This window comes from Triturus cristatus, chromosome 2_1, assembly GCF_964204655.1.
Source record: "Triturus cristatus chromosome 2_1, aTriCri1.1, whole genome shotgun sequence".
NCBI lineage: Eukaryota > Metazoa > Chordata > Amphibia > Caudata > Salamandridae > Triturus > Triturus cristatus.
In genome coordinates, this window is record NC_140581.1 from 502,106,816 (window position 1) to 502,124,405 (window position 17,590).

General features: G+C 45.4%; 1 protein-coding gene across 2 annotated transcripts in view; it reads right to left on the reverse strand.

Annotated features, from left to right (window-relative positions):
- LOC146865550 (baculoviral IAP repeat-containing protein 1-like) overlaps positions 1–17,590 on the reverse strand; it is a 649,379-nt gene that overhangs the window by 306,852 nt on the left and 324,937 nt on the right. The window lies entirely within an intron of this gene.

Below are 17,590 nucleotides of genomic sequence, written 5' to 3' on the forward strand. Positions count from 1 at the left end.
AAAAAGAAATTTGGAAACAGCTATCACTACCACAGAAGAGGGATTACTTTTAAAAATCTGTAAGGCATTGACCCGATCAGTAAGGGATAGATTCCTACACAGAGAAAAGAACAATCAACTGATTTCCATTGCCATTTTAAATATAATAAATTGTTGGTGCCTGCACCATCTACTTCTTTCCTAAACTCCCCAGTTGTCACCTGTGCATTAGGATGAGGTTAGGGTTCTTAGAGAGACTCCAGAATCAGGCATCAGTCTTTTGGGTTCATTTTTGCCATGCTGTCTGATGCAATCAATGTATACTTGTTGTCAGAATTATGAGATAAATAATGAACACTAAGCACCCTGTCACAGTTAGAAAAGCAACTTGTCTCTTAATCTGGCAAGTTTATTACTTATCTGACATGAATAAATCACAAAGTCCCCAAAGTCCTTCAAAGACCAACCCCAAAAATCAACCTTATGGACTACAAGGAACCTATTCTGAAAGAACTCCAGTGGCTCTCAGTAAAATACTGCTGCAAATGAAAAGTTCACGTTTTTCCATGTAATCTCTGTACAACAGCGCAGAAATAATAACTGTCAGCTTTCATCATTGACAGAAAAAACACAAGACCACTGTTAAAGGTTAAGTATGATAGTATTAATATAAAAAGCAATAACATGTTAGTGAAGCTGCTTGCATTTATGCTAACATCAGCTAATGTAGGCCTACATTCCAAAATGGCTGACGCTGTCTGCAACCATCTTTTCAGTACGTCTTTTTTTCCTTGTTCCTGTCTCTCAGTGCACACAGGGGATACTTGTACAAAGTAACCTTGTAAACACTACTTTGACATGTAATGTCACTTTCCCAGGTACTGACGAACAAGTTACTTCACTCTGGTGACGCCTTATCTGGTGGAGACTTTATCTAGCAGCAGATTCCATACCACAGAATATTCCCCAGGCATCAGACTGATCTAGAAACTTTTGACAAGCAGTACTCCTGAACACAAGAAGGGGGTGACTTTCGGTTCTACATGGTGTTGTCTGCTCAGGAAGTAACACATATGATGCATGAATAGGCACCACCACAGTGCCTTGACATCAGTTTCTTTCCGCGACTTTCCACGCCAGAAGCACGGAGCCACGAAGAACACTAATCATTGGTGGATAAGTTAAGAAGGACCCTAGAAATTATACCCAAGCAATACCTCCCTAGAGGTTTGTCAGCAAAACAGATTCAGACTAGAAAGTCCTGCATGATCGAATGGGCAAAGTGTCCGTCCTGACAGACCTGACTGTTCAGGCAGTAGTGCTTGGCAAACATGTGCAATGCAACCCATGTCCCAGCCTGGCAGATATCCAGGACTGGAACTCTGCATGCTAACGAAGTAGTTGCAGCTTTAGCTCTGGTGGAATGAGCACGCAATCCCTTAAGGGGCTGCTTCTTGGTCAATGAATAGCAGATCTTTATGCATCCATAAGAAGGTAGCTCGAATATGGAGGAGCAGCTTGTCCGGATAGAAAGTAAGATTCGGAGGGTGCACTGACAGCCCCTGTAATTCGCTGACCCTCCTAGCAGATCTTATTGCTACAAGAAAGGCTTTCTTGGTAAGAAGTCTGTGGACACCTATAGAGCAGCTCAAAGGGAACCAACAACAGGTATGTAAGAACCAAATTAAGGTCCCACTGAGGCATAATAAAAGGAGATGGTGGGAACATGTGTTTGAGTCCTTTCAGAAACCTATTTACAACAGGGGATCGGAAAATGGATGGGTGGTCAGGTAACCACAGTAAAGCTAAAATGTCACGGTGCCCAGAGCAGAGCCTTGCTGGTCTAAAGAAAGAATAAACAGAAGGACGTAAGAAGTTTGGACAAGAAGTTCACATGTTTGTCTGTACATCATGCCACAAGATTGCTCCAACGGCAGCCATATACCGTCTTGGTGGAGGGACGACTAGCTGCCAGAATGACATTGCAGACTTTGGGCAGGAGGTCAAAAACTGTCAACTGTTGCTGTTCAATCTCCATGCAAGAGGGCAGAATGAAGACAGGTTTGGGTGCAGAACCCTGCTCTGCTGCTGCGACAGAGGTTCCTCCTGAAGGGGCAGCCTGGTCCCAGGAACGTTGGACATGCTCAACAGCTTGGGATATGAAGCTCTCTGTGCCTAATCTGATGCCATAAAGATAACTTGGGCCCGGTCGTTCCTCATCTTCTTGAGAACTCTGGTCAGGAGTGGAAAAAAGATGTACAGGAGGCTAGAGCTCCATTCAAGATGAAAAGCATTTCTGAGTGATACAACCGTGGAAACTCCAGTGCGCAGAACTGATGACAGTGCACGTTTTTGGCAATGATGATCAGCTCTAACCAAGGCTCTCCCCGCTCTTGAAAGAGCACCACCTCCAGATGGAGACATAATTCGTAATATATCTAGGCATCAACAGCTGAGTTCATCTGCCTTGGCATTTGGAGATCCCGCCAGGTGTTGAAGAAAATTCCTGCAAGTTACAACCATGTCCAAAGGTGCAGGGCCTCTTGACAAAAAGGTCAACAACCCCATCCTGCCCTGTTTATTGCGGTACTACATAGCGGTGGTGTTGTCCACGTACATCTGTACCAACCATCCCTTGATGGTGGGTAAGAAGGTCTTAAATTTCAATTGGATGTCCTGGAGCTCCAACAGGTTTCTGTGGAGTCCTAGCTCCTTCAGAAACCAGAGTCAGGGCCGGACTGGCCGTAGCGGGCACCGGGCAATTCCCCGGTGCGCCGCACGGGTGGTGGCCGATTTTGTTACAGGGCCGGTTTTGCAGCTATCGGCCCGGTAACAAAATCGGCCGAAAACCGGCCCTGGCAAAGAGCTCGGCGGCACCTCCAATCCCCCCCCCTGCCCCCCCCCCTCTCCCTGGAAGGGGGGGGGGGGCTGCCGAGCTCTTTGCCAGGGCCGGTTTTGGTTCCCAGTCCGGCCCTGACCAGAGTCCTCTGATCTCCACTTCTCCCAGGAGATCGCCCAAGCCCAGGTGTGACTTGTCAGTCACTACAGTCACATCAGGTTGGAGAAGGCAGAGGGGTTTGCACTGCTACAATCACGGTTCGGCAGTCACCACTGCAGATCCTCTGCTGTACTTTCTGAGATCTGTACCATGTTGGAGAGATTCCCCTGATGCTGCGCCCACGAAAACGTAAGGTCCCACTGCGGGGCCTGCATATGCCAATGGGATTGTGTCACAAGCAAGATGCAGAAGGCAATGAACCCAGCAGCTTCAGAGTCAGTCTCACCAAAAGAGGCTGAAATGTTGCTATCATAGCCTGAATATCCTGCACTCACCGCTCGGGAGGATAGGCACGGAACTGCACTATGTCCAGAAAAGCTCTGATGAAAGGGAGTGTCAGAAGAAAAGGAATCAGGTGTGACTTCTGCAAGTTGATAGTGAACCCCAGCGAATGCATGAGGTCTGCTGTAGTCTAAAGGTGGGAGAAGACTGCCAGGGGCGAGCTCACCTTCAACAGCCATTCATCGAGATAGCAGATGAGCTGAAATGACCGCCATCACTTTGGTGAACACCCCAGGGGTGTTGGTAAGGCCAAAGGGGAACACAACATATTGTATTGTGGCCACCGTGAACCGCAGGCAACGTCTGTGGGCAGGCAGGACTGGAATATGGAAGTATGCATCATGCAAGTCCAATGCCACCATCCAATCTCCTGGGTCCAGGGCAGCCAGGACTTGAATGAGTGTGAACATTCTGAATTTTTCCCGTCTCAGGAACAAATTGAGAAGGCTCAGGTCTAGGATAGAACGAAAGCCTCCATCCTTCTTGGGCATCAAAATGTAGCAGGAATAACAACCTTGTTCTACTTCTGATGCATGCAAAAAGAACAATTGATGGACAGAATCCATAACAATGTCATACATTCACCCCAGTACAGAGATCTGAGCATACATCCATAGTTTTTTGCTCACCATGCCATTCCAGTTTGGACCCAGCCATATGCAAATCAGTCTTGACCCTGCGCCCGATGGGAACAGTCCAGCCCGAACTGCCAGGCCAGGTCCTCCCTGGACTGGAAACAAGCATCCTGGGACCGGTTTCGGGCTTTCAGCCCTCATCAGCCAGGATAGCTTGACTACAGTGGCATGGAGAGCACGGGACCCACGTCTGTGCATACCCGCCCCACTTGGGGTCACAAATGCAAAAAGAACAATTGATGGACAGAATGCAGAGCAATGTCATACATTCACCCCAGTACATAGATCTGGCCCTAAATCCAGGCCTGGCCAGTCCAGGTGGCGTAGTGGGCAAAAGAACAATGGATTTAACCCAGATCTCTTGAGTGGGGGAGAATGTTTTAATCATTCAGCATTCCATCCATCATTTGTTGCAGTTACAATTTTTGCCCTAAGTGGAATGGGTATGCCCAGACGTGGGTCCCTTACTCACTGTGCCACTGGATTCAAGGTAGCCTGGCTGATGAAGGATGACATACCCCGAAACCGGTCCCAGGATGCTTGGTTCTGGTCCAGGGAGGACGTGGCTTGGCAGTACGGTCTGCTCTGTTCCCATGAGGCATAGTGTCAAAACGGATTTGCATATGGCTGGGTCCAAACTGGGGTGGGGTAGTGGGCAAAAGAACAATGGATTTAACCCAGATCTCTTGACTGGGGCAGAATGTTTGAATCATTCAGCATTCCGTCCATCATTTGTTGCAGCTACACTTTTTGCCCTAAGTGGGATGGGTATGCCCAGACGTGGATCCCTTGCTCACTGTGCCACTGGATTCAAGCTAGCCTGGCTGATGAAGGATGACATACCCCAAAACCGGTCTCAGGATACTTGTTTCCGGTCCAGGGAGGACCTGGATTGGCAGTTCGGTCTGGACTGTTCCCATAAGGCACAGGGTCAAGACTGATTTCCATATGGCTGGGTCCAAACTGGGGTGGCGTAGTGGGCAAAAGAACGATGGATTTAACCGAGATCTCTTGACTGGGGGAGAATGTTTGAATCATTCAGCAATCCGTCCATCATATGTTGCAGTTACACTTTTTACCCTAAGTGGGATGGGTATGCCCAGACGTGGGTCCCTTGCTCACTGTGCCACTGCCTTAAGTGGGATGGGTATGCACTTTAAGTTTGCCATTTCATAGCAAGAGTAGGCATCTATGTTACGGTAGAACTATATCTTTGCTGCTATTTAAAAACTGCTGCTTAATGTTGCTCATTGCACAATTTGCACATTGCATAACGCACAATTAGGCGCCAATGTTATTGGGGTATTATGTTTCAGCTGTTATTTAGTACTCTTGTCTGAATGCACAATAAGCACAATTCCCGAGTACTTTATGTCTCTTTTTCAAGTATATATATATTTCTTTGCACTTTACATGTCGGCTGCTACAAACATCTGTTGCTCAATGGTAAATGAAGAATGTACCTTAGGCGTTTATGCTATTGGAGTGTTATGTTTCAGTTCCTATCTAGAACTGTTGTCCGAATGCACAACTAGCACGATTTGCACTTTAAGTTTGCTATTTTATAGCAAGAATAGGCATCTAGGTTACGGTAGAACTTTATCTTTGCTGCTATTTAAAAACTGCTGCTTACTGTATAACGCACAATTAGGCGCCTATGTTACGAGTACTATGTTTCAACTGTTATTTAGTACTGCTGTTCGAATGCACAATTAGCACAATTCTTACTTTAACTTTTCTAGCTTACAGTAAGAGTATACATCGATGTTACTGTAGAGCTATGATTTTGCTGCTATTTAAAAACGCTGCTCAATGCACAATTTGCACAAATTCCATTTCCAATATGCAGTCTTTAGAAGAGAGAAAGCATTTGTCATATATTACTGCTATGTTTCAGCTGCTATTTAAAACTGCAAATTGCACAATTCATACTTCTTAGTTTACTAACCTTTAGGAAAAATATATATATTTTTTTTGAGTGAAGGATTGTTACAAGTCATCTCTACGCATCCATCCCAGTTTTTCTTGAATGTTGAATAGGAACAAACTAACAATTTTGTCCTTTAATGCTAATGGCCTAAATAATAGATGCAAAGCCTACGCTGTAAAGAGCTGGCTCAAAGGGCTTTATCCCGACGTTATCTTTCAGGCGCATTTTCAAAGTTTATCAGATGCTAACAAAATTCTTAATAATTGGGCGGGTTTTCATTGTTTTTCTGTTTCAGGTTTTGCGCAGAGAGGAGTGAGTATCTTTTTAGGGAAACATGTTCAATTCCATGTTATTGCTACACATTCAGATCCGGGTGAAAGATGGCCATTTGTGCATGGAAAATTAAATCAGCTAGATCTTATACTGGCCACAATCTATGCACCAGTGATAGATGATCCACTACCCATTCTACAATTAAAGCAAGCCCTATCGGGCATTCCTGGTCAGATCATATGGGGAGGTGATTTTAATTTCCTACAGGATCCTTTAGTTGATTCGACAAAGATAGAACGAAAACAAAATAAACCCCAAGTTTTCACTGCTCTGTCTAGCTGTAAACCCGATCTAGATATAGTAGACTATTGGCGACTCAATAATCCAGCTAAACGTGGGTACTCGTGTTACTCAGCAAAATACGATTCAACATCAAGAATAGACTTTTTTCTAACCTCACATAATCTTATAGTTAGTAAATATGAACATATTGTAAATGCCTTTTCTGATCATGCCCTAATTAAAATGGAAGTTGCTGTAGGGAAACTGGATGAAAATGCATCAAGAAGATGGCATTTTAATAAATTTAATTTATCAAATGACTTGTGGTGCACAGAAACCGAGATCAGCTCCTTTTTCTACATAAATAAAGATTCTGCCCCAATTAATATAATCTGGGATGCATTTAAGGCCACGTTAAGAGGTATAACTACCTCAAAGGAGATCCCGCAACAAAGGGTTAAAAGAGAGAAAAGGTTGAAGATTGAAACCAGACTTGCCCACGCAAATTAGGTCTATATTAGAAACAAGGATATGAGTTGCTGTATGGGTGGAGAATTCTGGACTTGCGGCGCTACAATTGTTAGGGCCCAATTTTATATGTGGCACAATCCTCGTAAATGGCTACACCCAAGAGCCATTGAAAAGGTAAGGTTTAGGAAACGGTGGAGGGTAGTGCCTTCTTAATTGATCCACGTCAATGAATAATCAACATCAAGAACATTTGTCGAAAGAAAATCGTTTGTGTTGTTTTTATTTGTATTTTTGTCACAGGAATGCAAATATCAATTGTGTAAGAAAAAGCAAGAAGCCGACACGTGTTTCGCCCTAGTGGCCCATTCTCAGAATCTATCTGACATTTCATCTCATTCGACTTCCCCGAGACTGCAGAGACTGTTTTTCCTACATCTACAGGAAGACCCTGATGATTACTTCTAACCGCCTTGAAAAAGCCCACGGCCAATGGGGCACTAGGGCGAAACATGTGTCGGCTTCTTGCTTTTTCTTACACAATTGATATTTGCATTCCTGTGACAAAAATACAAATAAAAACAACACAAACGATTTTCTTTCGACCAATGTTCTTGATGTTGATTATTCATTGACGTGGATCAATTAAGAAGGCACTACCCTCCACCGTTTCCTATATTAGAAACAAGAACCCTACAAGCAAACAGGAAGTAGCAGAAGCAAAAACACAAATGGGAGCATTCTACTATGGTTTAGGTGATATGACAAGCAGAACTTAACTGCAGGGGGGCGCTAGAGGGAACACACAAAGATGGCCGCATTCTAGTGCTGCTCTGCCCGGCCTGGCACAAATCCGCATAATATCTGCCTGCACTGTACACATCTCTCAGTAAAACGGAACTGTGCAGTGGGGAGACGCGTGACTGCACCGAACGGTGGTGAAATCTGCAACTTCTGTCGACTGTTCGTGGTAGGAAACTGACAGTTAGGCTACTTGGCGGGCGCTCATAAAATGGCGCCGACCGGGAGCTCCTGAGCTGAGGAATCGTTGCGGTGTCTATCGGCTGCATCTGGATCCTGACGTACGATGTGCGGCTGCTGAGACGAAGAACAGCAGGATACTGCCCCCGATTAGCGTGGTGAAAAGCAGGAATTTGGACGCGGTGGTGAAGCGGAGAGATCGCCCAACTGCTTCTCTGCAGGCCTGGTGACTGGAGAACATCTGGCAGCTCCTAGGTGGCCAGTAGTGGTGAGTGGGGTGCAGCGCATGGCTGGGCCGGTGGCTGCATAGGCGGGTGAGACTATCGGACGGTGCTGCGCTTTGCGAGCTATTGTGGCACCCTGTGGGGCTGGGCTGACTAGGGCTGCATGTAATGGGCAATCAAGCAGCTGGCTGCTGCTGCGAGTTGGAGTGCTGACTCTATCATTGTGAGGCAGAAGACTGGGGGACAACGAAAACAAATCCCCCCAAAAAACTAACAACAACACCAACATAAATAGCGCAACGATACCTGATGGAAGATCCTGCTTTCAGGGACTGGAGTGGCATAGGGAAGTCTTCCATGTGACGCTGTGTCTGAGGGGCAGCGCAATACTGGCATTGACCACTCCCACGGGTGCTTTATTATACTATCTGTCTCCCACTGCTATCTGTGCACTGTGGCTCTGAGGGCTGTCATTTAAGATTACAAAATATCGGGCTCTGGCCAACTGTAGACTTGGGCCAGTGGTGGGCCTCAGCTCCCTGCGTCAGTGGCACAGTCTGCAGTCTGTCCACGTGTATATACAGAGGGAGCCTGTATATTGATCGACAGCACCAGATCTCGCCCGCTGTGGGCTCTGTGACGAATCCTTCCTGGCATTAGATCTGCCCCAAGAGTGTGCGTGCACTACCAACTACCAACATGGGGAGAACGGACAAGACACAGCCTTGTCTCATGTTTGAGGCGTGCAAACCACCTAGATCCTCGCAGAAGGCCGCCTCGGACTTGGAGGCAGAAGCGCATGGAGACAGTCCCTCTACACTGGAGTCCACATTGCTGGCAATGCAGCGTAGCTTACAATCTATAGAGGGCACAATGGCGGCTTTGAACCACCGACTAGATCATATGTCCGCACAACTTGAAAAACAGAATGTTCGTATGGGAGAGGTTGAACAACGTGTATCGGCCACAGAAGATGGGCTCAGTGAGGTATCCAGTAAAACCCTGAACATTGAGAAGGTGTTGTCTAACATTCAGGCAAAGAATGAGGATTTGGAGGCGCGGTCCCGGCGTAATAACATCAGGTTGACGAGGCTGCCGGAGTCCACGAACGTGGGGAGAATGGAAACGTATATTGAGACGCTTATTAAAGACATTATCGGCGCTGAGCAACTGTCCCCCATGTTTATTGTAGAACGTGCGCATCGCTCCCTGGCGGCACAGCCACCTCCTGGAGCTGCTCCCCGTCCTGTTATAGCACGCCGCTTAAACTATAGGGACAAGGAGACTGTGCTGCGCCTAGCTAGAGAAAAGCAGACCATCGTGCACCAAGGAAATACATTAGCCTTTTTTCCAGATTTTACAGTGGCTGTACAGGCTGCGAGAAGGAAGTTCAATACGGTGAAGACGTTTTTACAAGCGGAGGGAGTGCCGTTTCCCATGCTGTACCCGGCACGCCTGAGAGTGGGGCCGGAAGGCGATTCCAAGATATTTACTACTCCCAAAGCAGCCATGGACCATGCCAAACAACTGAAACGCAGACAGCGTGAGGCCGCCACACTTCAGGATGAAGACGATTGATGTCCTATGTGGTTACTCTATTTGGTGCCTACAGTGTTTACTCAGGGATGACATGTGCAACTGTTCATATGTGTGCATATATTGTTGATGGGATTGCTCTAGGAGGTATTGTATTCTATACAATGTGTGATGCATAACTTGATGTGTGCACTCTGGCTCGAATCTCGACCGGCCCGGCCACCTCCTTTTAAATGGGAGGCTAGTAGCACTCTGCGTCCCCCGCATTGGGTGTACCCCACAGGACTGTGGATATGTTTTGCGTATGTTGGGTGGGGGGTGTGTGTTATTGGGATGGCTTTGGCGAGTTGGGGTAGCTGAAGTGAGTGGGGGGTTGGGGGTTTTGCTTGGGAGCAGGCGGAACAAACATGTGGATATGCTATGTGTTGGAAGCTCTGCAATTTAAGGGCCTTGCAGAACTGCACTGAATGTGACAGCATGCAGGTGTTAGTTGATGACAAAGTGTGACTATGACTAGCAAGATTAAGTTCCTCACCTGGAATGTGCGTGGGCTTAAGACCCCCAAAAAGATCAGATCGGTATTTGCACATTTGGATCGCATGGGGGTGCAGGTGGCATTATTGCAGGAAACTCATCTAGCTAGTGACTCAGTGAAGAGAATTGGAGTGCGTTGGGCAGGTGTTAAAGTGGTGTCCTCATATTCTACTTACTCCAGAGGTGTGTTGATTATGGTGAAGAAAGGTGTTCCCTTCACTGTGATCCGTTCCGAGTCAGATGAACAAGTGCGAGTTGCACTCCTCCATGGGAGATTGGGTGGTATGAATGCTCTTGTAGTAAATGTGTATGGTCCAAACACGGATGACCCGTCATTTTATTCGGATGTGTGGCGTAGGATTTGTGCTTTTCCAATGGCTGCAGTTATATGGGGAGGGGATTTTAATGTTTGTTTAGATGCCACTGTGGACAGGGCTGGAAATAGTGAAGCGAGTCCTAAACAAGCTGCGGAAGTACTGCTGGGGTTATTAGAAGCCGGGAACCTATGTGATATTTGGCGTCTTCGTCATCCCACGGGTCGGGAGAGCATGTTTATATCTTCGGTCCATGGGACTTGATCCCGCATTGATTTTTGGCTAGTTTCAGAGATGGTTTGCACCTGGACGGTGGAGGTGAGTCATGGGGCCCACACGCTGTCAGACCACTCTCCGGTTGCTCTTGACATACAGATCCCCACTTGTGAACGACTGTCTTTCGCATGGCAGCTACAGCCAACTGAGTTAACAGATATAGTGTTCCGGCAGACGATTGCAGACGCGATCCGGAATTCTTTTAGAGAGAACGAGGGGTCTGTGTATAGCGCAGTGACCCTTTGGGAAGCGTTTAAGGTAACCATTAGAGGGGCTTGCATAGGGGCACAGTCGGGTGTGCTACGGGATATTAGACGTCGAATTAACAAACTGGCGTCTGACATATCCATGCTGGAACGCGAGTATGAGTCCAACCCATCCCCGGCAAAATTGGCGGAGATACGGGTGCTGGTCACCGAGCATAACAAAACCGTTGATCAGGAGCTACTGCACTGCTCCCGTCGGAAAACGGTACTCTATTATGGAGAGGGTGTCGTCCTAGTCGCTCATTAGTGCAAAAATTAGCAGAGCCCCGTAGTCAAGAACACACAACCAAACTAATAGATACGGATGGAGTGGCCCATTATTCGACTCCGGAGATAAGTGATGCGCTATTGCATTTTTATTCCCAACTGTATGCTGCTCACTGTTCTCCATTGCCTGAGGAGATTGACTCCTATCTGGACGATGTCGCATTGGGATGGCTCTCGAATACACATTGTGAATATCTTACGCAACCATTTGATGAGGAGGATAAGAAGTTAGCCATAATGTCCCTGCCGACCAGCAAGGCTGCTGGGATGGATGGGCTGCCCAGTGAGTTTTATAAAGCATACGTGATCGATCTTTATCATAAGCTGTTAGAGTTGTACGCGGAGGCGTATGAGATGGGTCAACTACCACCCTCCCTTAGGGAAGCCCTGATTATGACACTGTTGAAACCAGATAAACCTCCGAATCAATGCGAGTCTTATATGCCTCTCTCGCTCATCAATATAGATACGAAGATACTGGCAAAAATGATTGCCATTAGAATACAACCGCTGGTCCCACTTTTGGCCTTGCCTGATCAGTCGGGGTTCGTAACTGCACGCTCCACGACTCACAACTTACGCACGGTCTTCTCCACTTTACATTATTTCAAGCCTGACTTCCAAGCAGTTGCAGTGCTTCTAGACGCAGCCAAAGCTTTTCATTCCTTGCAATGGCCATACACGTTCACAGTTTTGACCAGGATGGGGTTTCCCCCATTTTTCCTTCAATGGCTTCGGGTGCTTTACAATGATCCGGCTGCTAGGGTGCATGTAAATCGGTGGGTGTCATCGTTGTTTCCTATTGAAAGGGGTACGAGGCAGGGGTGCCCATTGTCACCAATGCTTTTTTCGCTTGGCCTTGAACCCATGGCATGTAAGCTCCAACAACTAGATGCAGCAGCTGCATTGCGTTTCTGGCAGAGACCACTCGTAGTCTCGTTATACGCGGATGATATGTTGCCTTATGTCCGCGAACCTGCTGTGTTTCTGTTGGAACTACTCAGGGAGTATGTTAAATTTGAGAGGTACTTTGGTCTAGGGATCAATTGGGCAAAGTCGGTGGTATTTCCCCTAACTGCGCATACGAAGGAAGTAGAGTTGGAATACCCCTTGACCTGGACGGCAGACCCCGTGAAATATCTAGGAGTGTGGCTCCACAGGGATCCCAATGTAGTGATATCCGAGAATTATGGTTGTACGATCACACGGATCACCGAATTGGCTGATCGCTGGGCACATCTACCACTTTCACTGGCAGATAGGATAGCGGTTGTAAAAATGGCCTTTCTCCCTAAACTGCTCTATTTTTTTGTTAATATTCCGATAAAGCTGAATGTGGCACTGTTCAAAACTCTTCAATCATCGCACTGTCATTTGTATGGGGCGGTAAAAAACCACGGTGTAGGTGTGACCTTCTAGTACAACCCTTCGACCGAGGCTGGTTTGAGGCCCCGGATCTTCGCCTTTACTTTTTGTGTGCACAAGCGCAATTTGCGCATTATTGGCATTTTCCCCAGCGGTTTCAGCCGCATGTCGCTGTCGAAGCAGACGCGGTTCTCCCAATGCCTCTACAGGCGGCGACTCTGTCTGGCAGCACGGGAGGTCTACAGAATTAAATTAACCCTGTAATGTGCACAGCGTGGGCTTTGCGAATGTTGTCAAAACGGTCCAGGCTGCCCTACTTGTACGCACCTTTGCTGTCGCTGGCCTCACACCCTGATATTTCAGCGGCACGTGAGACACAGGCTCATCGTGCATTGGCCGATGCGGGTATTACACGAATTGGAGATTTGTATACGAGTGGCCAATTTAGGTCTTTACAAGATGTACAAAATGGTGGGGATTGTGGCTTAATGTTCGGCTTCACATATGTCAGAGTGCGGCAGGCAATTAGGGCTGTTTATCCGGACTATCCGGCTGAACCCCGCACTCTGCGGGCATTGCAGGCGATACTGGCGGGAGAAAGTCATCGAGGATTAATAACTAGACTTTATAATGCTTCTCTGCGTGAATGAGAACAAGTTGAGCACCCCTCTTGCCTTAAATGGCAGGCAGCATTGGGAATCACTCTAGTGCCTGACGTTTGGGCGCCGTGCTGTGCCCTCACAGGCCGGCTCACGGCAAACTGCAACCTCAGAATAATTCACTTCAAATTTCTACATCAATTATATTATACCCCTGTGCAACTCTGCAAGTATGGCTTGAGAGAAACTGCTGACTGCATGAGGTGTGGTAGGGCAGATGCGGATTTTATACATGTAGCATGGTTGTGTGCGGGAGTGTTTGCATGTTGGACTGCGGTGGTAAAGATGCTTTCTGAGGTTGTGATGGAACCTGTGCAATGCACTCCAGAGATGTGTTTGCTTGGGTAGGTTAAACACCTTAAGCCTTGCCACAGATGTATAGTTGCATTGTCTACTTTGTTTGCAAAGAGGGCTGTGGCGCAGTATTGGGGTGCAAAGGCCGTTCCAAAGGTAAAGAAATGGCTTTGTGACCTACTTTACTGTAGGGACCAGTTGCTGATATATGAGGAGGAGTTGCCTGAGAAGTCTCGCCCCAAAGATTTTTGGGCCCCGCTCACTACATACCTGCTGGCACGTCCAGATTTGCTGTAAAACTGTGGAAACGCTGCACCTTTTTATTGTATGCTATATCACTTACACCTCTGTGGGGAAGTTGCTTACTGCCTACGTCACTGAGGATACACCAAGGTCCGTGGATGACTAATGGGCACCTATTCTCTGTTAGTATGAGAGGACTTAACGGAGGAACTCGTAAGTTGTCATAATTAATATTGTTGTAAATGTCTATCTATTGCTACATTGGTTTTCCTTGAATGCATAGGAATAATGACTTTGTTTTGCCTGGAGGGGGTGGGGTGTTGGGCGGGGGGGTGGAGGGGGCTAGTTCACTATCAGTTATATGCATTAAATTTGCATGTCTATACTGAAATTAATAAAGTATTATATAAAAAAAAAACTTATCTGCAAACAGTATATGAAGACAGTGAATATACAGAGAAGCTTTTAGCCTGTCAGGCAAAAGAAAAACAGGTTCACAACAGGATCGAAAGTATACAAGACGATTCCACTAAAACATGTTTAAATACTACGTTAGATATAGGAGAGGTCTTCCTTAAACATTACAAGGGACTATACCAATCTGACTACCATGCACCTTATGAATCTATCCGCGTTTTTTTGCACAATTTGCCAATCCCTGTTTTAGATAGAAATTTTCAAGAAGATTTTACGAAGGAAGCACTCAAAGCAGTTATAAGCTCTCTAGCCAATTGTAAAGCAACGGGGGAAGATGGCTTTCCCGCACAATAAAAAAAAAATCACAATAACTCTTAATATTGGATTTCTAAATCTTGCAAATCATCTATTACAAGGGGGCGATCCACCATTATCTTTTCGTATAGCAGTAGTGATCAGCATTTAAAAAAAGGATAAAGACAGCGAGAACGTGAATTCCTATAGGTCTATAAGCCTACTAAATGTTGACTACAAAATTTTCACTAAATTACTTACCAACAAACTAAATAAAATGGGTGGCTCAATTATTGGTATGGATCAGTGCGGATTTGTTGCGGGGAGGCAGCTCCACACCAATTTTTTTTTTTTAGAAGTACTAGATTTTTTTAACGTAACTAAAACTATGGCTCAGATCGGGTTTTTAGACGCAGAAAAGGCGTTCGACCTAGTTTCATGGGATTGTTTGTTTTTAATTCTGGGAATGTTTGGTTTTCCGGAGGGATTTGTTCATCTAATAAGACAGCTCTATACAAATTCACAGGCGCAAATTTTAATTAATTCAGTAAATATAGGCACATGCCAAATCAATAGAGGCACTAGACAAGGATGTCTTCTTTCTCCAATTTTATTTGCGTTATTTATAGAGCCATTGGCAATAGCAATTAGACAGAAAAAGCGTATACTGTCTCTGTCCAAGGGATGACAAACATAAAACTTTACGCTGATGATATTGTCCTTTTTTTAAACTCAGAAAAAGATACCTGGGAGGAAATCATGAGGATTTTCTCAGATTTTCAAGCAATAGGCGGTTATAGAATAAACAAGTCCAAAACCGAGATCAATTACCTATTGCCAGAATTTAGGTCAGTATATAACACTCATCTAAAGAGATACTTAGGGATTTTTGTCACGGAGAAAGTAGAAGACCTATTTCATTTAAACTACACCCCACTGCTAAAAAAAAGTGAAACGCGTGTTAACACAATGGAATCAGCTCCAATTATTAGTTCTAGGTCGAGTTGCTTTAATTCGTATGTCTATTCTTCCACTATTCAATTTTCTCTTCAGCGCCATTCCATGTGCACTACAAGCAGCTTTTTTTTAGAGAGGTAGATAGTATGTTATCCTCATTTTTATGGTCACATAAGGTACCGAGACTGGCACTAAGCACTTTAAATCACCCTGTTGCAGAAGGAGGGCTGTCGCTCCCAAACAAGTGGAATTATTACTCCGCAACTTTTGCACATCATAGTTTCAGATTTTTATTTTTGGACCCTCAGAGGGCAGATAATTTCTTTATGGAAAAAATCTTGAAGGAATACAATATTACTGACCCTACAAGAATAACTAAGTACCCTAAGAAAGTACGATATAAGACTCTTCAATGGTTACTCAAGCAAAAATCCCAGTTTTTAATTTTTTTTAGTATTCCAAGATTCACTAGCTCAACCATGCTGTCCCATTTTTTTATGGGGGAAAGATGTTTTATAGAGTCTAGTATTCTAAAAAAATTGAAAGAAAATTAGTATGTACAAATTCGGGATTTTACTATAGGTAGCACTTGAAAGCAATGGCCAGAGATCGAATCGGGACTTCTGCATTCTAAAACAATTTTAAATTGGTCATTTATTAGAATAAAAACCTTATATACCATATATACTTGGTGTTCACCGACCGCATCGCCAGGCTGGCAGAAGAGCACATCCTCTTCCCAAAGGTATCAAACCTCTTGAATTCCCTATCCAGCAGAGTGATAGAGTATGCGCCAGGATTTACTCTGGAGGTGGAGGCTTGGACCTCTAAGCTCTCTGGGTTGGGGTGCTGGGTGAGATAACTTTAGTCCCATGGGGCAGAGCAATGGCAGCAGACAATCATCCTATGCGCAGGAGCAAGATCCTCATACCAAGTGTCCTGAGGGTCTTCTGAGGGAAGGTATTTATAGGGGGCAATAGGCGCATCCCATCCATCACCCAATCCAGACCCATAGGAATAAGGCACTGGCCCGATCTAGGAGGGTCTGCCCCTGGTCGGAGAAAGATTTGGCATTAGATAACGCCCATTCGGTTCTGTGAGTGAGAATGAGACGACAAACAAGACAGAGAGAGTCAGATTTAGTATCAGCAGAGTGAAAGAGACACTGGGTCAGATGAGGAAGAAGATGATTTATTAAATTCAAGACGTCCTCCATGATATGTTGTGCTTCCTCCTCCTGTAGGACCTCAAGAGCCGGGGTCTAAAAGGCCATAGCTGGTGTCACTGAGGGTGCAAATGTACTCGCCGAACCAATTGCACCAGAAGAAGAGGTGCTTCCTGTTGTATCAGGTTCATCTACTGATGCAACTGTCACACCTACTGTTACCACTGTTGCAGTTGTAGAATTGCAGCCTCTCCATAAAGAAATGGAGGCCAAAGAATTACAAGTATTGCAGTTAAAGACAGAATTCGAAGAGATGCTGAAGGGTACGATTAGCATGGAGAAATTGAATACATATAATGAGGAGGAGGTAAGATATTTGAGCAAAGAAGATGCTAGGGAGCCATGCAAGGCCCACAAAAAATTTGAAAGACTAGCTAAATAGCAAGAGACTGATTTAAATAGAAAAAGCAAATTGTGAAAACATTTCAGAGTGGTACTGAGTGATGAATAGACAAAAGAAATGAGACCACATAATTTGAGAGTGCACATAAGGGAATTAGTAAATTCCACCAAGGAATGGGGAGAACTAAATATGTTCAAGAATCGATAGGCAAAGAAAAAAGGGGCTAAGATGAAAACAAAAAAGTCAACAGGTGAAGCTGAGAAGGAGACTAGTGTGAGTGAGTCACAGACTAGAGTGACTACTGAATTCCCTTTAAAAGAAGAGCACGAAGGAGCATGTGGGTGTATGCCTTTGATTCGACCTGACCTTATTTCATTCACAAAAAATTTCCCCAAGCTGAGAAATGACCTGGGAAAATGGTATAAAGAAATATGATTGTGACTGTGCGAAATTTACTTTGGGAAGATTTGAGTACGTTCTTTAAAGTT